At 38.9% G+C, this 10,287-nt stretch overlaps 2 pseudogenes; both read left to right on the top strand.

Moving 5' to 3' along the window:
- The first annotated feature begins 97 nt into the window (after positions 1 to 97).
- On the top strand, positions 98 to 3,850 carry LOC119279013 (annotated as a pseudogene).
- A 1,141-nt stretch (positions 3,851 to 4,991) lies between these two features.
- LOC119280343 lies at positions 4,992 to 7,138 on the top strand (annotated as a pseudogene).
- Positions 7,139 to 10,287: the final 3,149 nt, after the last annotated feature.

Genomic DNA, 10,287 nt, shown 5'->3' with positions numbered 1-10,287 from the left:
ACACACCTTCGCTATAACTGTGGTGCCCTCGCGTTCATATCCATCAACTCCGCCACCCACATTTCGAGAGATTCAGGTTCGCCAGAGAAGGAGGGAGATGGACAGGAGGAAGAGCGGTGAGCGAAAGAAGGTGGTGACACGGTCCACAAAGGTTGGACTCCAGTTTCTAATCGGGAGCTATCTCAAGAAGGGACGCTACATGGACCGCGTCGGCCCCGGTGCCCTCATCTACCTCACCACCTTCCTCGAATACCTTGTCGCCGAGGTAACCAACCACCAACCAATCTTCTACATTCCAGTTCTTTAATGCTCAACAGAGTGGTAACTGATCTCGTCTCGGTGTTCTCTTTAAACCACAGATGCTAGAGTTGGCATGCAATGCAGCCAAGGACAACAAGGAAGAGCGGCATCATGCCGCCCCACCTGCTTCTCGCCACTCGCAACGACGGGGAGCTCTCCAAGCTGATTGATGGCATCACCATCGCCCACAGTGGCTTCTTGCCAAACATCCACTCTGCGTTGTTCTCTAGAAGACCAACATGCACTAGCATGTCAACTTCAAACATAATCAAAGAATAATATATCTCTGCCATTTGTTTCCCTTACCAGTTTTTGCTTAGCTTGGATTCTCATACCAAGAAAGGAAGTAATGACGTTTTTGATTATAATTTTCCTAAACATAACCTTTGTTTTCCATTTTTTGCATAACGGGCGTCTGCAGGCAGACCCGGTTGTCCCTTATCTATCCTCATAACTACGGATTAATTCTTCGCATCTTGTGTTGTGTAATGACAGTCTTCTACTGGATCATAATGGAGAAATATCCCCTTCCCATATAACATCAAGTACAATTAATACTTACAGTGCGACCCATATCAAATTTTCGCTTACAGTGTAATTATACAGCACCATAGCCCACTATAAAATGAATGTAATCACGTATCTGCCAGATGCCATAAGCATATTCATTCCAGTTATTCCCCCGCTATCAATTAATGTCATATGCCGACAAATGGTTCCCTCTTTCTTTTCACAAAAACACATCCAAGACAAGGCAAAGCACCGACCCGGTGAAAACAGGGCAAAAAGCAAGGCAAAGCTATTCTAACCTAGCTACAAACTCGTGGGGGGCAACCGCAGATGGTTCCCTTTTTTAAATAATGTTTATGCCAATGGAGCCCAGTATTGTGTCCCTCGGATAAAGGTCTCGTGCCTATAATGGATCATGTTCGCTTCCTACTCATCCACTCAGGTGTTGTTGCAGTTTGTTCGGAACGAAGACAGATTTCATGTACATTTTTTAATGATACTAAACACATTTTAACATTACGTATAATTTTTTATGAAAATGTCACAAACACATTTTTGAAATATGTGAGCATTTTGTATAAATGTAATTTACATTTTTTGGAATTATGCAAAATGTTTTAATGCATGTAGATTTTTTTTCAAATGTCTGATATTTTATTAATTTTACAAAAAAAACATACACATGATTGGCATTTTTCTATACACATTTTAAAAAAATAGAATGCATGATTAAGATTTTTCTAAATTCTGTGCAAAGTATTTTTCTATATATGTGTGTAGATATTATGAAATATAAAGAAATTAGAAAAGAAAAAAATAGAAATGTGAATAATAAACGGAAGAAAAAACATGACGTCAAATAGCATGCGGTTACTGGGCAGGCCGAACACATGCTCCCTGTACACAGGCGGCACATGGCCGTGCCCGTCAATGGAATGGTGCAAACTGGTTTTAGAACCTTCCACGTGGTTCTGTTTTCTCTACAGTTTTTCATCCTTTTTATATTTTTTCTGTTGTTTCTTATAGTTTTCTTTCGTTTTTCATTTTCACTTTTCATTGGTTTCTATTTTTATTTTTATTTTATTTCCTCTTTGTTATTTTCTCATTTTTTGTACTTGGATCTTTTAAGATAAAAGTGGTCTACATTTTATTTATATAGGTTGAACATTTTTTAATAGACGGTGAACATTTTTCTGAATACATCTTTGAACATTTGCCAAATTTACATTGTACATGTTTTTATATGCAGAGTAAACTTTTCTTGTAACATATTTAAGATTCTTCCATGAACATTTTTGTAAACGTGCAAACAATTGAAAAGTGCTTCAACATTGTTTTTAATGTCACAGATATTATTATTTTGAATTGTATGAAACATTTTTCTAAATTACTCGAAATATTATTTTTACATTATAAAAAATATTTTCATCAAGCATGACGAACATATTTTTTTAATGTGGGAACATTTTTTGTTTCTTGCACGGGGGCTTTTTTTCCTGGTTTTTTGGTGTTTCTCGGTTTCCAATTTTTTCGGGATCTTTTGTTTTCCAGTTTCTTCCGATTTTCGTCCGACAAAGCTCGATTGTGTTGTGTGGAGTAGATGTGTGCTTCATGTGGAGCATGTGTGTTGTGCTTTCGGATGGGACATATGTGTGCCTCACTGCAAGGAAACCACATTTATGCCTCATTGCAAGGAAAGCACAAGTTAGCTTACTTGAGAAGTATTGTTGTCTTTTGCGGGGGTTGACTCACTTTTGGTCATAAATTTTAATCTGGTGTGCTTCCATCACCTCATGATAAAATTTCTATTGCATCCTATTCCAAAAGTAAGGATCTACTTTTTAATTACTTTGTTTGGTATATGGATTGGCAATGCACATGGAAACAAAATCATTCTTATTGACCTCCTTGTAGTCACCCCTAGATGCTTATGTATTTTGGGACCTTGTCCTTCCTTATCTTCTTCACATGATGTCTTTTCTTGTTGAGTGCATCATGACATGCTAGAATTTCTTGATTGGTGCAAGAAATTCTTGGATTTTTTCCAGTCATCATACCAAAAACTAAAAGGGATTGCCAAAAAGACAAAACAGAAAAATCTTCGGTGTGAAAAAGAGTCTAACCTCCTCTCTCCTCAATTTCCAAAATCAGCTCCCACATTAAAGGGAAAAATGAAACGAAATGAGGACAGAAGATTCTCAAATCCAGATTGGTCCGTCTGATCACGCACCAACTAATCGTAGCCAATCTTCCAGATCCAATGGCAAAGACCGTTGGTAACACGGATTACACCAGCCGACCCGACCCTAGCCGCTTGCACTTTACAGGTCCAAGGGTGGAGAACGCTGGTCACACGGATCACACTCCCTCCCAGGGATCGTGCCCTCCGTGTCGATCCCAATCGCCCGCCCTCCCAGATCCAACGGTGGTGACCGCACGTCATGTGAATCGCGCCCCTTACTGTGGAGTACCCCCACCCCCCTCTCCCTTCGCTATAACAGCGGTGCCATCGCGTTCACATCCATTAGTGCCGCCACCCACATTTCGAGAGATTCAAATTCGCTAGAGATGGAGGGGAAATGGCCGGGAGGAAGAGCGGCGAGCGGAAGAAGGTGGTGACTCGCTCCATGAAGGTTGGACTCCAGTTTCTCGTCGGCTGCATCACGCGCTATCTCAAGAAGAGTCGCTACATGAACCATGTCGGCCCCAACACCCTCGTCCAACTCGCCACCTTCCTCGAATACCTTGTCGCCGAGGTAACAAACCAACGACCCAATCTTGTACATTCCTATTCTTTTCATGCTCAACAGAGTGGTAACTGATCTCGTCTTGGTGTTCTCTTTAAACCTTAGATGCTAGAGTTCGCGGGCAATGTGGCCAAGACAACACGAAGACCCGCATCATGTCAGGCCACCTACTTCTCGCCACTCACAACGACGAGGAGCACTCCAAGCTGCTTGACGGCATCACCATCGCCCATAGTGGTGTGTTGCCCAACATCCACTCTATGTTGTCCTCCAAGAAGGTCAATATGCACTAGCATATCAACTTCAAACAGAATCAAACAATAATATATTCCTGTCATTTTGGTTTACCTTCCAAGTTTTTGCTTAGCTTGGATTCTCATACCAAGAAAAGAAGTAATGATGTTTCCCTTTTTTTCTAAACATAACCTTTGTTTTCCATTTTCCAAATAATGTGCATCTGCAGGCAGATCCGGTTGTCCCTTATCTATCCTCATAACTACGAATTAATTCTTCGCATTTTGTGTTGTGTAATGACAGTCTTCTATGGGATCATAATGCTGAAATTTCTACTTCCCATACAACATCTAGTACAACTAATACTTACAGTGTGACCCATATCTAATTTTCGCTTACAGTGCAGTTATTCAGCACCATAGCCCGCTACAAAATGAATGTAATCATGTATACGCCAGATGCCATAAGCATACTCATTCCAGTTATTCCCCCCGCTATCAATTAAAGCCATATGCCGACAGATGGTTCCCTCTTTCTTTTCACAAACACACACCCAAGACAAGGCAAATCACAAACCCAGTGAAAATAGGACAAAAAGCAAGGCAAAGCTATTCTAACCTAGGTAAAAACTTTTGGGAGGGCAACTACAGATGGTTCCCTTTTTAAAAATAATGTTTATGCCAAATGGAGCCCAATAATGTTTCCCTCGCATAAAGGTCTTGTGCCTATGATGGATCAGTTTGCTTCCTACTCAGCCACTCGGGTGTTGTTGCAGTTTGTTTAGAATGAAGACAAATTTCATGTACATTTTTTAATGGTAATAAACATTTTTTTAACATTACGTATATACTTTTATGAAAATGTCATAAACACACTTTTGAAACCTGTGAACCTTTTCTATAAAAGTAACTTATATTTTTTAGAATTATGCAAAATGTTTTAATGCATGTAGATTTATTTAAACGTCTGATATTTTATAAATTTCACAAAAAAATCATACACATGATTTGCCATTTTCTATACATGTTTAAAAAATAGAATGCATAATTAATATTTTTAAATTCTACATAAAGTATTTTTCTATATATACGTGTGTAGAATATTATGAAATATAAATGAATTAGAACAGCAAAAAAAATATAATGCAAATAATAAACGGAACGAAAAAAACATGACCTCAAATAGCGCGCGGTTACTGGGATGGCCCAACACGTGCACCCTGAGGTGAGAGATTCGGTAGGACTCGCAATAGATGGCACATAGCCATGCCCGTCGATGAAATGCTGCAAACTAGTTTTAGAACCTCCACGCAGTTGAGTTTTCTCTATAGTTTTTCATCTTTTTTTTTGTTTTATCTGATGTTACTTTTAGTTTTCTTTCGTTTTTCCTTTTGGTATTTCATTGGTTTATATTTCTGATTTTTTATTTATTTCCTCTTTATCATTTTCTCATTTTTATAGTCAGATTTTATAAAAAAACACGGTGTACATTTTATTTATATAGGTTGAACATTTTTTGATAAAGGTTGAACATTTTTTAAAAGATGGTGAACATTTTTCTGAATACATGTTTGAACATTTACCAACTTTACATTGTACATGTTTTAATATACAGTAAACTTTTCTTGTAACACATTAAACATTTTGTAAATGTGCAAACATTAAAAGTGCTTGAACACCATTTTTAATCGCCTAGATATTCTTCTCAAATTGTACAAAACATTTGTATAAATTACACGAACATTATGTTGACATTATGGAAATATTTTAGTAAAGCATGACGAACTTTTTTTAAATGCAGGAACTTTCTTCAAAGTGTCACGAACATTTTTTTCTTTCTCGCTCTGGGGCGTGTTTTTTCTTTTTTTTGCTTTTTGTCGGTTTTCAAATTTTTGGGGATATTTTTGTATTCTAGTTTCTTTCAATTTTCGTCCGTCGGACCTCAGGTGTGTTGTATGGAGCACGGGTGTGCTTCATGTGGAGCATGGTTGTGTTGTGCTTTTGGATGGAGCACATGTGTGCCTCACACTGCGAGAAAATGCTTCATTGCAAAGGTAGCACAAGTTAGTTTACTTTAGAAGCTATGCTTCTGCGGGGGTTGACACACTTTTGATCATCAATTTTAGTCTAGTGTCCTTCCATCGGCTCATAATAAACTTTCTATTGCATCATATTCCAAAAGTGAGGATTTACTTTTTCATTCATTTCTTCAGTATATGGATTGGCAATGCGCATGGAAACAAAATCGTTCTTATTGATCTTCTTGTAGTCACCCCTAGATGCTTATGTATTTTAGGACCTTGTCCTTCTTCACGGGATGCCTTTTCTTGTTGAGTGCTTCATGATATGCTCGAATTTCTTCATTGGTGCGAAAAATGCTTGGATTTTTCCGGTCAATCATACCAAAAACAAAAAAGGAATTGCCAAAAATAACAAAACAGAAAAAACTTCGGTGTGAGAAAGAGTCTAACCTCCCCTCCTCCCCAATTTCCGAATTCATTTCCCACATTAAGGGAAAAAACGAAACGAAGCGATCATGCCCCCGAGCTAATCGTAGCCACTTGAATCTTCCAGATCCAACGGCAAAGACTGCTGGTGACACGGATCGCACCAGTCGAGCCGATCCTAGCCGCTTGGACCTACCAGAACCGACGGTGGAGAATGCTGGTCACAGGAATCACACCCCCTCCCACGGATCGTGCCCCTCCGAATCGATCCCTGCCACCCGCCCTCCCAGATCCAATGATAGCGATCGCATGTCATGCGAATTGTGCGCCTTACTGCGGAGCACCCCCGCCCCCTATAATAGTGATGCCTTCGTATTCACGTCCATCAGCGCCACCACGCATATTTTGAGAGACTCAAGTTCGCCGGAGAAGGAGGGGAGAAAGTCGGGAGGAAGAGTGGCGAGCGGAAGAAGGCGGTGACCTGGTCCACGAAGGCTGGACTCGAGTTTCTCGTCTGACGCATCGGGCGCTATCTCAAGAAGGGCCACTAGGCAGACCGCGTCATCCCTGTCGCCCTCGTCTACCTCGCTGCCGTCCTCAAATACCTTGCCGCTGAGGTAACCAACCAATGACCGACCTCGTACATTCCAGTTCTTTCCATGCTCAACAAAGTGGTAACTAATCTTGTTTTGGTGTTCTCTTTAAACCACAGATGCTGGAGTTGGCGGGCAATGCGGCCAAGGACAACAAGAAGACCCGCATCATGCCGCGCCACCTTCTTCTCAACACTCGCAACGACGAGGAGCTCTCTAAGCTGCTTGACGGCATCACCATCGCCCACAGTGGTGTGTTGCCCAACATCCACTTTGTGTTGTTCTCCAAGAAGGCCAACATGCACTAGCATATCAACTTCAAACACTATATCTCTGCCATTTGTTTATCATGCGAGTTTTTGCTTAGCTTGGATTCTCATAGCAAGAAAAGAAGTAATGAAGTTTCCCAATTTTTTTAACCATAAACTTTGTTTTCCATTTTTCCCATAGTGCGCATCCACAGCCAGACCCGGTTGTCCCTTATCTATCCTCATAACTATGAATTAATTCTTCGCATCTTGTGTTGTTTAATGACAGTCTTCTACTGGATCATAATGCAGAAATATCTTCTTCCCATATAACATCTAGTCAACTTTTGAGGGCAAGTGCAGATGGTTCCCTTTTTAAAATAATGTTTATTGCAAATGGGGCCCAATAATGTGTCCCCAGGATAAAGGTCTCGTGTATATGTTGGATCATGCTCGCTTCCTACTCAGCCACTCAGGTGTTGTTGCAGTTTGTTCACGATGAAGACAAATTTCATGTACATTCTTTAATGGTACTAAACATTTTTTAAGGTTACATACACACTTCTACGAAAATGTTACAAACATATTTTTGAAACTTGTGAACATATTCTTCAAATGTAACTTACATTTTTTAGAATTATGCGAAATGTTTTACTGCATGTAGATATTTTTAAACGTCTTATATTTTATTGATTTCACAAAAACAAATCATACAAATGATTAGCAGTTTTCTATGCACGTTTAAAAAAACTTGAATGCATGATTAACATTTTTTCAAATTCTATGCGAAGTATTTTTCTATATATATGTATGTGTATAATATTATGAAATATAGAGAATTTAGAAAAGCAAAATAAGATATAAAAATGAGAATAATAAACGGAAGAAAAAACAAAAAAAAATGACGTCAAATAGCGCGCGGTTACTGGGCAGGCCCAACATGTGGTCCCTGTAGGTGAGCTTCGGTAGGACTCGCAACAGGCGGCACATAGCTGCGCCCATCGATGGAATGCTGCGAACTGATTTTAGAAACTTCCACACGGTTGTGTTTTCTCTACAGTTATTCATCCTTTTATGTTTTTTCCGTTGTTACTTCTAGTTTTATTTTTTTTATTTTTTTATTTCATTGTTTTTTATTTTTTTACTTTTATTTAATTTCGTTATTTTATCATTTCACATAGTCGGAGTTTTTGAGAAAAACATGGTGTACATTTCATTTATATAGCTTGAATATTTTTACATAAAGGTTGAACATTTTTTAATATCGGTGAACATTTTTCTGAATACATGTTTGAACATTTGCCAAATTTAGATTGTACATTTTTTATATGCGCAGTAAATGTTTCGTGTAACACATTAAACATTTTTCCATGAAAATTTATGTAAATGTGCAAAATTTGTAAAGTGCTTGAACACTATTTTTAGTGTCACAGACTTATTTTTTTGAATTGTACAAAACATTTTTTCTAAATTACACGAACATTGTTTTGACATTATAAAAAATATTTTCTTAAAGCATGAAGAACATATTTTTTTAATGCGGGAACATTTTCTAAAATGTCACCATACTTTTTTGTTTCTAGCACTGCGGTGGTTTTTTTGGGGGGTTTTGGTGTTTCTGGGTTTCCAACTTTTTGGGGATTTTTTTGTTTTCCACTTTTTTTCAATTTTTGTCCGTCATAGCTTGGATGTGTTGTGTGAAGCACATGTGTAGTTATACAGCACCATAGACCACTACAAAATGCAGAAATATCTCCTTCTCATATAACATCTAGTACAATTAATACTTACAGTGCGACCTATATCAATTTTTCGCTTACAGTGCAGTTATACAACACCATAGCCCACTAGAAAATGAATGTAATCACGTATCTGCCAGATGCCGTTCAGTTATTCCCCCCGCTATCAATTAATGTCATATACCGACAGATGGTTCCCTCTTTCTTTTCACAAACACACATCCAAGACAAGGCAAAGCACAGACCCAGTGAAAAGAGGGCAAAAAGCAAGGCAAAGCTATTCTAACCTAGCTAAAAACTTTTGGGGGGCAACTGCAGATGGTTCCTTTTTAATATAATGTTTATGCCAAATGGAGCCCAATAATGTGTCCCTCGGATAAAGGTCTCGTGCCTACGATGGATCATGTTCGCTTCCTATTCAGCCACTCATGTGTTGTTGCAGTTTGTTCAGAATGAAGACAAAGTTCTGCAGTGAAGTGGATGACAGGATTATTGTAATCTGCACTGATGATACAAGGTACATGCATGCTTCACGAGTTAGTCAGTTTGAAGCACATGTTAATTCACATTGGGACCATGATTTTCGGTCGAAAAAAGTTTGCTAAAACTTATCAACATGTGATCTAGTTTGAAAGATATCAATGCGAGAAATGCAATGGTGAGAACGGTTTGTAATTTGGATGCCCAGTTAACAAGATATTTTATTTAAACGGGTCGAAAAAAGCACAAACAAATCATCCATCCCTCCTGCGTGGGTGGGAAGAAAATTCCACCAAAACTGGCGTACATTGTCATCAGAGGATATGGAAGTGACATTTGCAAGAGGTACTCCTTAACTACTGATTTAAACTAGTGATATAGGACCTAGACGCACCCGAAAACAGGACAATTCCTGCGGCTTGGAACATCTGGAAAAAACAGAAACGTGTGCTTTTTTTTCATGCCATCCCTGCTGATATTAGGGACTGGATTAGAATATTCCTGCAGATATTGAAATTCTGAAGTTGAGGGTCACTCAGGAGCTTGCTAACTCGCTGAGCACTTCTGCCAACTTTATTGCAATTTAGATTCTGTCTTCTACCACTTGTAGAGTACACTGATTGTTACTAACCTAATGTTGTAAATATCTCCTGCTGCTCCTTTAGTTCTTACAGTAGTTATACAGCACCGTGACCTGCTAGAAAAATGAATGCCATCTCGTATAATCATTCCAGCTATTTCCCCATTTATCAATTAATGCCATATACCCACGAGAGGGTCCCCTTTTTTCCCTCAAACACGCATCCAAGACAGAGCAAAGCACAAACCCAGCAAAAACCCGAAACAAAACAGCAAAAGGCAAGGCAAAGTTATTCTTGTTAGATAAACAGCAACTAGCTTTACTGAGGGCCATTGGCCAGTACATATACAGATCTAGTAAAGTGCAGAAAAGCCCCTTATATAATGGGGATGTACACAAGTAACTATACA

This window comes from Triticum dicoccoides, chromosome 3B, assembly GCF_002162155.2.
Source record: "Triticum dicoccoides isolate Atlit2015 ecotype Zavitan chromosome 3B, WEW_v2.0, whole genome shotgun sequence".
Lineage (NCBI taxonomy): Eukaryota > Viridiplantae > Streptophyta > Magnoliopsida > Poales > Poaceae > Triticum > Triticum dicoccoides.
This window is presented reverse-complemented; position numbering and strand designations above follow the sequence as displayed.